The following is a 13,237-nucleotide window of genomic DNA, read 5'->3' as shown; positions in this document are numbered from 1 at the left end:
AATTTAATAGGAAAAATATCCCCTAGTAATAAACCATCTCCTTTATTTCATGTGGATTTAGGAAAGCTAAACTTACATGTCCTCTCCTCTGCTTCTTCGTCTGAAGTACCTGGTGTCCCACAAAGAAAAGGCAATGAGGTGAGGGGAGAAAGAGAAGACTTGCACCTCCTGAGTACCCGGATCCTCACATGAACACGGATGATCCCACACTGTTTGAGTATGGTGGGATGATCCCCCTGTACTTTCTCCATGTAGGACAAAGTCTTGAGTGCCTACAGATCAATCTCCCCTTCATGTTTTTCAAAACTCTGTGGCGCTCCCAAAATGTTTCACTGGAGGAAGCTGAAGGAAATATAGAACTAATAGAAATAGTATTTATAATAATGTTTAGCATAATTAAATAATACAAGGAATCATTCAAATTCATATTGAATGTAACCCAACCCTTTTAATTCACCTACAGTTATTGAAATTTCTCTTTGCCCCAGAGCTCATAATTTTTTCTGCCTTGAAGCCCAGTTTGGCTTTGGTGTGCTACAGCCTCTGTAAAGCCAGACTGAGGAGGGAGTAAAAGATGAAGTAGTCTTCCAATCAGCCATGCATCATAATTACTTTTAGTACTGCCGTCTTCTGTAATTAATACAAACTGCAAATGAAGTTGCACACAATTCCTGCTGTGAGAGAGGAGAGCAACACCGATGTAATGTGTCCTAGAAGGATTAGATCATGTGGAACTGATTTGGAAAGGTGTCATAAATAATTCATTTGTCAAGAAATAAAATGCTATATGATTTAGAGTAAAAATGTGTGTAGCTCTTGCTATTAACTACTTTCATAGTCTTCTGCACTTTTACATAACCACCCTTTGAAATGCTTTTTTACATGTTTTGAGATCATCACTTTAAATGAAGAACTTCTTTGCCTTGAGGCATACAGAGCAGAGGGGTTGGAGGTGTGGTGTGATGAAGATGAAGATGGATGTGCCATTGCTGTTGTTCTGGTTTCCTGAGGAAAATGAAGGAGCAACACCGTTAGGCACTTTTTCTCTAACAATATCAAGCTGTCTGTTGTGATTCACTGAAGAATAGTTACTTTGGGACATTTCAAAACTAGTTTTTAAGGGAAAGATGCAAAATTACTTCTTACTGGAGATGCTATGAATCTAACTGACAGTTTAATATGTTTATTAAAAGGCACGTGAGGCAGGTGAAACAGTAATAAATATCCAGGTAGAGGAAGATCATGTGTATCTGTGGGATGCTATCCAGTTAAAAGCATCTTGGAAAAATAAGAGAAGATGCACTGGCTTCTCCAAAGTTTTATTTCTGATTTATTACTGAGACATTTTTGAAAATGACTATCTTTGATAAAGTGACACAAGTTGAAGGGAAATATATACAAACCAATTTTATTTCTAACTTTAATCTCCATATGTCTGGAAAAGTGCTTGAAGAAACATTTTGATCTCTCTGCCTTGCAATGAAGTGTAATCTGTTTTAGCTTTGAGGAGTTTTGACCTAGTGATGGTGCCTTCTCCACACCCCTTCCCTCAAACAAATGAATTACTTTCCCCTGTGGACAGAAAACAGTAAAAAGAGCAGAGGTTCAATTTATTTTTATAAGGCATTGTGCATACAAAACCTTAGGAAGCACAATAATTGCAGCAAGGGAAAACGTAGAATGTAGCAGTATAAAACCAGAGGAGATATGGGGCCATAAACTGGGGAAGGCTTCGGCAGGAGCAAGGCACGGAGCGGGGCACAGCCTGCAAGGCCGTAAGCAAAATAGACTGGAGCACTTTGGAGCTGTAATTTTGAAAGAGATGACGTGTTAATGAGGCAGGTGTATAACAGCCTGCGAAACGATCGTGTTCGTAGCTGGCGTGACAGCAGCACTGGGCCCTGTAATGGGAAAGAAGATCCAAGGTTATGGCTCAGGCTGGTCTGAGGTCTGAGAGCCACAACGTGGAGGTCAGTGGGAGTAAATGTAGTAATATGCACAGATACCACCCATTAGCCCCATTAAGGAACTTAGGGGTAATTAGGGTGTTTTTGTAGCTGATAGAAAGCCAAGAGAGGTCTTTTGAGAGAGGAATATAGACCCGAAACTGTACCGATTGGGTTGCAGTAGTCCAGGCAGAAAGCAAGAACGTGTTCAGATGCACAACCGGGAACCAGCAGAAATGGTTTATTAGGAGGCAGATTAATGGGCAGATATGCAAAATGCAGAAACAAGGAAGGCAAAGGCCAGTTTCTGGGCAAGGATGACTCCAGAATGGTAGACTTTTCTTAAGATGGGGGAAGAGATGATTTAGAAAGGTGACGGATGAGACAACAGTGTGACTGGGGATTTCTCTTGACAAATGTAATGTTCCTTGCTGGGTGCTGCACTCAAGGAAATGAACCCGTCCCAGCTCACAGTGATGTTAGTGCAGGGGAAGGAACGGACTTATTGAAGAAGGTTTCAAATTGGCTAGTGTCAGCAAGTGGTAATGAGAAGTGGAGGTGATAATAGATACTATGATAAGCAATCTGTCCAGGTGGAAAGAGAAGAGAAAAAGATTTTAATAAATGGCATAAATTTTCTGAGCTACTGCAGCCACTTTGTACCGTGCTAATGCAAATGAAATGGAGAATTAAACCTCCACTAGATGAAGCAGTCACTTTCAGAGAAGACCAAAATTTCCTGAGCGACAAAAGCAGACTCGTCAGTATGGACTTCAGAGTAATAGGAAAACTACCGTACTACTGTATAAATGATGAATAATGGTGCACTTCTATCTGGAGCACTACACAGTGCTAGGAATGCCTGTTTGCTGGTGAAAATGCCCTTTGACCAGCCTGAGAAAAGTCTCACAGTGAAGTTATCCTTCCCAGAATAGAATGCATTGGGATGTGGTGCTAGATCAGGAAGCTGGAAGGATGTAAGAAGTCTTCTCCTGTTGTCCCACAGGTGCAGGATAATTTAGTTAGGATGTGGTGGTAACCTGAACTCACTAGTATGGTGGCTTGCTTGGAGATTGTTCACAGACCAACTCTTGGTGCTTTTCTGTGTTTGGCAGGTGAACTGGTCCCTCATCCCTTGATACAGCAGAGACAGGGCACACAGACATACTGCAGTATGATCCACCAAATGTCAAAACGCTTCTGCAGATAAAACCGCTGTTCCAGTTGCAGTCCCACTATCAGCCGATAGCACCTGTTCCCACAGCAGAAGACCTCCTAGTGCCAGAAAACTTTGGTAGCATCCCATTGAACTTAACTGCCCAGTTAAGCTTTGCCATCCACTATTAGCTGAAGCATTTTGCTCACCTTGGGCGATTCCATTCCATCTTTTGCTTTGGAGAAGACTGCAAGCAGACAAACCAAAAACCTATTCAAACATTGAAACAAGTGACTATAAGCTATACTGGAACTGCAGATAGCAGGCTTAGGTACTACACACTGCAGCTATAACTGCAGCAAGGAGCTCCGCCCATACTTTATGAAGTCAGTATCCACTGCAAAACGGGGAGATCTGGTGCTGCATTCTGCTGCTGTGAACCCTGATTTTCATTCTGCATGCACATGCCGCTTTGTATACAACGTGCATATTTGCTAGAGAGTTGGGTGCTACGGCTATTTCAAAATCAGGTTTTCTTCTGAATTAAGGAGACATATGTGCTCTACCTTCTGTGAGTGAAAGCTGGCAGGAATTCGAAGATACAGTCTTTTGTCCCAGGGGATTCCCTGTAAACACTGGTCTCAAAGAGCCGGGCTGCTACAGCCATTATCCAGGCAAGCAGCACTCGGGATGGATTACCTCTGTGGACGTCAGCAGTACAATTGGATTAGGTAAACTGTCTGCACACCTGCTCATTTCACTAACCAGCTCCTGGCATTAAATTACCCAGACACATTCTGAAATGTTTTTTCTCACCATTAGACTCAGATGCCAACTTGTGTTTCAAGGTGGAGAGGGAAGTGTGACTGTTGCCCCTCATCCTATCATTGGGCACCACTGAAAAGAGTCTGGTCCCATCCTCTTGACATCCACCCTTGAAATATTTCTAAGCTTTGTTAAGGTCCTTTCTCAGCCTTCTCTTCTCCAGGCTGAACAGACCCAGCTCTCTCAGTCTTTCCTCATAAGAAAGATGCTCCAGACCCCTCATGATCTTCGTAGCCTGCCGCTGGACTCATCATGGATTTTGCCACATCTGACAAGTGATTTGCTTAGTTAGTGCTCTGCACTTGCTTCACCATGAGCTCTATGCATGCAACCCACACAGTGAACTTCTTTGGTAGGTATGTGATGGACATCCTCATAGAGTGCAATCCGTCAAAACAGCATTAAGGAGCACTGATGGACATCTATTTGTGTTTTAGTGCTTCTCAGGCTATTGAATGAAAGACTACCAAATCAGAAAAGAATCCACGGACCACCTTCTACAGTGTTGCTATAATTGTATTCATTTGCAATCTGTTAACATAAAGCTATTCTTGGGCTGATGGTTTCAATGACCCCTGCTATTAGGGAGGGACATCTGCCTATTTCATGGGAGCTCAGCACCTCCTGAGCTCTACTTCAGAATGACCAATGAAAGAGTCAAGATTCAGATTTCCACCCACGATCTGAAATCACTAGTCAAAATTCCAGGAGATTTTTAAAAGAAGATTGTTTCTTCATTTGGTAGTTTTTTAAGAATTATTATTTGGCCATAGATACTCTATGTGAATCAACCAGCTTTTCCCACTCTCCTGAAATTATTCAGAACAGTAAACTGACCTTCTGCTGCTGCAGAAATTCCTGTAATTACACACACTTGCCATATCTTTCATGTTGGTGTCAAACTCATGTTTTCACCAGAAATCTGCCATTTTACCAGCAGCCTACCAGTTTTCAGGTACCTGGCATTCCAGGCAATCATCCGCCTGGAAATCCTGGAGACAACACTACATCCTCAAGATGTCTACAAGTCGTCCTCCCATCTGTGAGCACCGAACAGCTTCCTTAACAGCTCTCAGTGCCAGCTCCTCTCACAGAAAGTGGGCATTTAAGGCACAAATGGGACTTCTCCCTAGATCCACCGTCGATGCTTGTTAGAGGGCTGGTAAGTATTGTTTTACAGCTAAACTGGCTCCAGCTGCCACTAAAATCCATGGCATACAAAAGGGACTGCAAGAATTGTTTTGCTGCTGTTCTTAGAATGTAAAAAGTCCTTGACTGTTGCTCTTCTGGAAGTCATGCTCTGTCTGCACCATTCAACAAGCTCTGTACAGCAATTTAGTATGTGCAAATTATATTCCTATATTTGCATAATAGTCTTTATTTCTTTCTGTGTATTTAAAGAATCAAACAACTAACTATCACTTAAGCCATCTCTAGATTAGCCCCTACCAACCAATTCCTTATTTCTCATAATTTGTTTGATTTTGTACAACAGCCTGTGCCATCTAGTTGCCTCTGTTTTTCATGGGCTAATGATGCCACAGGTGCTGTCACTGCTGTGATGGATGTGAGCTCTCCGTAGGCAAAGTGCGAGAATTGATTTATGTGCAGAGGAATGAGCTGTGTGGGGATGGCTGTTGGCAGTGTGTCTGCATGCAGTGAAGAGACCTTCCTGCGACAGGTTTCTGTGTGCATGGCATATACAGTAATGAAGATCCCACCCAGAGAAAACTGTGAGGCAGACCTGGTTGCAGCCCAGAGTTAGTGGGGCAGGACCTCTTCTTTTTCACTCTTTGTCTCTTCATATGACCTACATTTGGGGTAAAACCAGCTAATCAATCTGCTGCACTATATCCAGGTCCCACATCTTCAATGTACAAAAGTCTAAGTACAGTGTCAAGCCTACATGCACACTCAAAAAATAAGCTCTTCGCCCTTTCTGGACACACTCCCACTCATGCTTCCTGTCTCTCCTAGATTTATGTAGGTTTTGCTCACCAAGCTCTTCTACATAAGCTTCAGGCTGACCTAGTCAATCCCTATTTAAACTCTGATGGTGAAAGATGTAACTGCGTCCTGCAAGGATGACCTCTCCACAGCGAGGCTCTTGTGGAGATGTGTTTCCATTGTGGTGTTTGTTAAGGACCGTCAGATGTAGCACACTCCAACACCCCACAGTAAGTCCTTTTAGCAACAGTTCCCTTTGGTTTGCACAGCAGTACAGAGCAACATCCTTCTGTTGAAAGCCTTAGTGAGTTCCGCAACATGGCAATTGTTTAATCATTCACCTGTGATGGGCTTAGGGAGGGGCCGATTCCCATGGGCTGGGCTGTCTGGGCTCCTCTGATCACTATGTCTGGCCTTGGTGTGTATTTGGGTTAGCAGTTAACCAGATATCCCCACGGTGTTAGCTAGGACTTGCCACCTAACAAAAGTCCAAGCTGCCTGACCATCCTTAAAACACGGGACTGTTAGTTCCCATTGTAGCCCAGGGCTGAAGAAAGCCAGCCAGCTTAGCTGGCAGAAATATTCTGATATGAAGGAATAGCTTAGGCTCAGATCTTGACCCTCTTGGTAGTATGTGTGTTACCAACATCTGAATACCTGAAGCTCTTTTCTCCTCAGTGCTTTGAAGATCTCTTAGCAGGTCTTATGGTCTTGCATCACTCGCTATTCCCTGATTCCAAACTGCTCCACTGTAAAACCACCTCTCATTTCTGAGAAACCTTTTAGTGCAGTAATCAATGTTGCATGCTCAAGAGATCCCTGGAGCTGTAAGACCAGAGTTTTGGTTAATATCAGGAAGTTTGCAAAATTGCGTAATTATGGAGTTAGCTAGGAAGAGAGGTTACCATACTCAGGCAGAACATCCAGGCAATGCATCTACATGGCAAGAAAGGTCTGTGCTGGCTAGCCCAGAACACGGCGCCAGTTAATCTTGAGTTTCTGCAGTAGGCAGAATGTCTCAAGACCAATTCAACATACTTAACCCCATCAGAAGCCATCAAGATTATCAGAAAACCCTGCCTATCCATACACAGGGTCTACATAAGCAAGCACAGTGGCTGGAAATTGAAACTGTTGGCTGCTCGTGAAGAGATTCTCTCAAAACATCTTTTCACCACTAACTTTGATTGATGCTGTTGCATTCAGACAGATCTCAAAAAACATTTCCTGGAAACCTGAAAGAGTGTATTTGACTTTTACTGATCCGGGAAATCACGTTTATTTCCTGGAACGCTGTTGCATGTAATGGCCAGAACTTGCTATTGTCATTGACTTTTCCTTGTTGTTCTTTGATTTAGAGATACCCAGCTGGATTCATGTGTATGTCCAGACTGCAGGCATCTACATCTCAGCAAACAACCCTAGAGTCCCTTTATAATCAATAGAAACCTAGTCAATAAAGCTGATATCATGATTCATCTCATCCTAAAGCAGAAACTTACTTCTCAACAGATCAATTACCCTCCTACATTAGTAGCCATGGACTACACTGACTGGACTGCAATTGGCTCTAGTGCGTCCATAGACAATCGGCCATATGTGACCGCATATAAATCCCACTGACATTTCTACATTTTAATCATAGACTTTCACTGGTCACTCTGCCAAAGTTGGCAGCAGATCACCTCTATTTCACCTACTTGCAATGCACAGTCTCTTGGCTTTCCTTGACTTTCAGGCCATCTTCCTTTCACGGCAGGTTGGCCTTCTGCCTGCAGGACTGGGCGCTTGGACATGGCAGAGGTAGACCTCAGTGTCTTGCCCATTGTGGTAGGACAAAACAAGGTCTGCTGCAGTTTGTGAACCATGTCCTCTTTCTGCTGTTTTCCCCAGCTCCAGCTGAGCTTCGTGTTTCCTTTTCATGCTTCACCCTCCAGCCTGACCTGGCTCCTGCCTCACGCCTACGGGAGCTCCTGAAGACATTTCTGACCGAGCTGCTTCTCTCAATGTATATGGATGTAAATATCCATATGCACATCTGTCTTCCTGAATGTAAATTCCATCTCTGTGTCCTCGCATGTATTTTGCTATGTTGACATAAGTGTGGAGTTCAATACTCCAGCTTCAGTGGGGCCACAACCGCGTCTGAGGAACACCTGTGGTACAGCAGCCATTCCTCCTTGTGTACCTCGTGTACTTCCCTCCTGAGGCTGAGGGGTCTGTGAGGGAGATTTCAGCCTGTACCAGTCATTCCCAGTCAGTGATTTGTGGGCAGCAAGGCCATCTCAAGGAATCTGTAGCTCCGCTGGAGTCATGGCTACTTTGCTGTGTTTACAACCAAGAAATCTATAAGGATTCAGGCTATCCGGATTTTTGAGAGTTAACACAGCAGCCTATGTTACACTGTTTGGGTACTATTACTTTACATTTGTGGTGTTGGCAAATATAGACCCATATATTCGGGAATCAGGCAGAGAGCTCATTTTTCTCTTCTGGCCCTTTCAGACCCATTTCTATTGACTCATCTTCTTCCACTTTCCATCAGTCATTCTTTGTCTTCTGACTATATTTGATCACCCTTTTTTTCAATGCAGTTTTTTGTTTGATTTCCTTTTACAGAAACATGTGTATCCTGACATCGTAGATAACTACCGCAATCCCCGCTGTCTGAGCACTGATTTTTCTGTCTCTGAACTTGTGAACCATATTAAAAATTCAGAATTTACTGCAGTTGTTTCAAGAATTCCTGACAGACAGATGAGCGTAATTTCAGAAGAAATAACTCCTCTGTAGTCAGCCTGTCCTGTATTCCCCTTGGCACTTCCTGGGCTTGAGAATATTAGAAGTGAAAGAAAAATGCCTCACGGTTAAAGGGGATTAATGAGACTGCGTGGTTTTTTAGCATGCATGGAAACCACATGCAATTGAATACCAGTACCTTCTCATTAGCACTAAGCAAATTTATTTTGAGATTATTCCTTTTGGAGGAACTACCTGTATTCCCCCGTAACACCACAGACAGCCTCTTTCACTGCTTATTACCTGCTTTAATGATACTGGTAGACAGCTTTGCTGTTACTTTGGGTTGCCTCTGAAAAGCGTGGCAGGGAGCTGTACACCTGCATCAAATGGCAAGCTCTCTTTGTGACTGTTGTACCGTTACAGACAGCTCCTCGGCCAGGGAAGGTGACTGGCACTTCGCTAAATGACTGTCGCTTAGTTGTCCTTCAGCAGGTAAGGAAGGACCATTGTCTCTCCTCTGTTGTTCTGCTCCTATGGGACACTGCTTCCCCTGCTCTTGTAGAGCAGATCAGGAGCACATCTCAGGGTGGAAGCAGCAGCATCCCATTCCCAGGTTTGTGTTCTCCTCTTGCCAGGTGATCAATGGGTTGGTAGGAGAGCCCAAGTCCAACCAGAGCACTGAAGAAGCCCACCTCAGTGCCCAGGAAATATGCTCAGGAGATCTCAGATGCTGACTTGAAATATTGAGCTAGTTCTTTGATAGAACCACTTGCAAGAGCTCCAAGCACATAAGCGCCATATCTAGAGCCAGCCAACAACAGACCGAACACGCCAGCCACGTGTACTTGTACCGCTTTGTGGTAATTTGCTGAGATTAGGGCTTTTCTCTGGGAACGAATACCCCTTTTTAGGGCAATTCCAAATTAATAGTTCTGTGCCCGCTCTCTCCCAGTGATGACTGAGGAACGAGGAGCTCTTTTCCTCAAGAATTTTCTGCTGATGAGCCTACATTAGTCCTCTCCAAGCCCTCTGTGGCTGTCACAGGACTGACAAAGGTAGCTCCAAGGATGGATTAAGCTTGATTTGATTGAGCTGATGGGAGAGGGAAGGAGGAGCCCAACTGCACAGCTGCACCACACTGTGTGATACCTTGCCTGACTGTGCACTATTAATGGGTGTCCCATCAACTGCACAATCCCCTCTGTCCCCACTAGTTCAGAGTTAATGTGAACATTCCTGTGCCATATAACCACATCAGCGACCACGGTGGAGGTATTCCCTAGGTCTGATTGTGCTGATGAGATGATATTCAGACACAGGGTTAGGTGGGATCTCTGGGGTACTTGGCACAGGAATTGCCAAGGGAATGCTCTGCAGTTTTGTCAACAAAAAAATTGGAGTTTACTGAAATGAATTTATTTCATCAAATTTGAAACTGTCATAAATAACAATTTTGATCACAAAAATTATCATAAATCAAAGCTATGTCGAATTTCTATGCGTGGTTTATATCAAGTGCTTGAAAAGGATTGCTTTTCAGCTGGAAATTAATTTGAGGCATGTGATAGATTTGAAACGTTGATTAGCACAAAGGTAGCAGGTGCGTCTTTGCCCTTGCTGTACACTGCTCTGTTAACTGCAATGGTTCAGGCTTTCTGCTGTTTCTCCAGACCGAATTAACGCTGCCTTACCCCGCAGAGGCAGGGTTTTCCGAGGAAGGGAGTGTGGAGAAAAGCTGCCATCCCGCGTTGCTCGCAGTGGGGATGGGCACAGGCGCCTGTGAGAGGTGGGAGTATGGACAGTGCTGGGCAGATCTGGGGCTCCAGTTTTTCATGCAAAGAAGGAGTTTTAACCTCTCCTCTGCTGTGCTTCATCTCACTGCCTGTTCACTATTGTAACCCAGCTGACAGGTAAATGAGGAAAAACAACGGTAAGTTTGAATCTTCACGTTTTTGATTATATTTGCACCATTCCGTACTATCAGTTAAATCTGTTTTGTTTGATGATTACAGCTGTGGATGCCTTACCAGTTTCTGTTTAGATTTACTCTTAATCATAGCGGATATCTTGTCTGATAGGGTCCCAGGGGCTGCGTATGGCAGGTTTGAGCTTTCAGCATTAAAAACAAACAAACGAAAACCACAAAGACAGAAAAGAAACAAACATCAGGGAGACAAACCCAGAACATGGCAGGGGAGACAGCAGCAACTGTATTAGGCCAAACTGTAAGGAAACAGGAGAAGCAAGTCAGCACAGCAATCATGAAGAGCTGAATAAGGCTTATGTTAGGAGACATTTGCTGAATGTGACTGCCATCCTGCTGTTCACCTCATCTCGCACTTTTAAATCCATCACCCAGAGTTAAGCTTTCATATTGTTGTCAGACTGATCAACAGATATGTGTGCATTGTATTACCAGGCCATCTTTGTGCTGCTATGAAATATCGGCAGGCTGTGTCCCTTCCTAAGAGGGGAGGATTTTGAATTGGTTTGGCTTCTTAGGGCTGGATTATTGCAATTCTTTGTTTGCAGGAGTTACCAACCATGTTATCTCCCAAATGCAGCTGATACAGGATGTAGCAGCTCACAGTCATTTGGGCACTCAGTTGTCTAAATATAATGTTCCCATTTTAAAGTCTGCATGCCGGCTTCTGCTGAAATTTTGTGTCAAGTTCCAAGTCCTGCTACTATTATGGAATGTGCTGGATGTTACACCAGTTCCTTTTGCTGTCTGGTAGCATGCTCCACACTGTTTGGCAAGATCCTAATGATTATTGTAAGGGTGTGCAGAAGGAGAGAGTGTGTGCTCCCTGAAGGGTGTCTGGGCAAGGACCTTTCCAATGCAAAAGGGGATGGTAAGAAAAGGAGAAAGCCACGAGCAAGAGAGCAGAGACCCAAACCTAACCAACAACTGACACAGAAGGCAGTGATGGGAGATGGTCACACTGATTGATAAGGATATGTGGATATCATAATATTTATTTCAGTAAGACCATCTGATTTAGCGCCATGTCAAATGGGATGGTAAGGAAAAGGAGGAAGCCATAAACCAAATGTACAGAGGCTCAAACCTGGCAGACAAATGTAACAGAGAAAAAGACAAGAAACCAGCCTTGATGTGAGCAGCCAGCAAGGTGGCTGGGTTAGAAGGTGCAAATTACTAAAAAGAACAAATTGTCTGCTGAAAAAATACTGACATAGAAAGGCCTGTCAGCCTGGAGTCGTGAGCCTGGGAACCAGAAACAGCCTTGAAAAGTGTCACTGGCCTGTTGGAAGTGCATCCAGAGTACCTACAAACAGGACACCTGGGAAGGGGCAGGAAAAATCACAGTCCCTCCTCCTGTCTGTGTGATGTACTTATGCTCCCTGCATGTCATGTCCACTTCTTGTGTTTGGTATGGACCCAGCATCTAAAATTGCAGCAGCTGAAGTACTGTGGGGATACTCATCGATCACTATCCCAAAATACCTCTGGATGTCTCAGCTTGATGTAACTTTCTGTCTTTTTTTAAAAATTTTCTTACTCTTTTGCCACTTTAACGATATCAAAAGTGATCAAAAGGTAACTCTGAAAGACACATTTAGAAAGAAAAGGCCAAGATTACTCTTCTGTCTTCCTCACCTCTATCAGCAACTAATTGAGTTCATACAGTGTGCTGTCTGGTTTTGCCATAGCTCCTTCATTTGTGCCTCTGGTACCCAACATTTGCAAGCAATGACACAAGCCTGTGAGATTTAGCTGCTGAAATCAGCCCAAATGGAATGCACCAATTGAGCCAAGTACAGTGGAGGCTGAGGCCCTACAGAAAGCTCAAAATGAGGTGCTCAGAGCAGTTGTTCAGACTTTGCCATGTGTGAAATACCCTCTCATTAAAGAGACTTCCATCCCCCTCCCCAAACCCTACCAAAATACCTGCAAATATTGAAGCTAATGGCAGGTGAACTCTGCACTCTGGGTAAATGATCCCCCCTTGCCTTCAGTACTGCATAACTGATGAAATGGAAGCTGAGCCTTTTCTTTCTAAATTACACCAGCTTTTCCTAAATTACTTCCTTCATTTTGTGGGGGGAAGTCTCAAAGACATTTTGCATATTTTCAAATATTTCTAAGCAACATGGGGCTAATGCTCCTTGAAGTGTCGAGGCCTGAAAGCTTGAACTGATGTTACTGGAGAAACAGCAGGAAAGCTTGAGAATAGTTGAGGATACACTAGGACTGTGTCTCAACACATTGGTATAGTATCTTGCTGATGGACAAGCTACTTAATACTGAGAAAGATGTTCCTCTTTTGAATTACTCAGTTCTTCAGATTACTGTAGAAACACAACTAACCTTTTCAGAGGCCTGGTCTGAAAGAGGAAAGAGAGAAGGGGAAAGACATTAAAGTATGGGAAGGAAGAAAGAGCTGAATGCCTTATTTTGCCTTAAAAAATGGTCTATAGTTTTATTATGTTTCGAAGTTATCTTAAGATGATTCTTAATGCCTAGCAAATCACAATCACTCCTAGAGAGAGAGATAGTTACTGACTTATTTGCTGCTGCTGTCTGAAATATATTGATCGTGGATGATTATTTATTATATTTAAAAGTTATGTGGCTCTCTGTCCTAGCCAGAACAGA

The sequence above is a fragment of the Caloenas nicobarica genome, chromosome 1, assembly GCF_036013445.1.
Source record: "Caloenas nicobarica isolate bCalNic1 chromosome 1, bCalNic1.hap1, whole genome shotgun sequence".
Classification (NCBI taxonomy): domain Eukaryota; kingdom Metazoa; phylum Chordata; class Aves; order Columbiformes; family Columbidae; genus Caloenas; species Caloenas nicobarica.
This window is presented reverse-complemented; position numbering follows the sequence as displayed.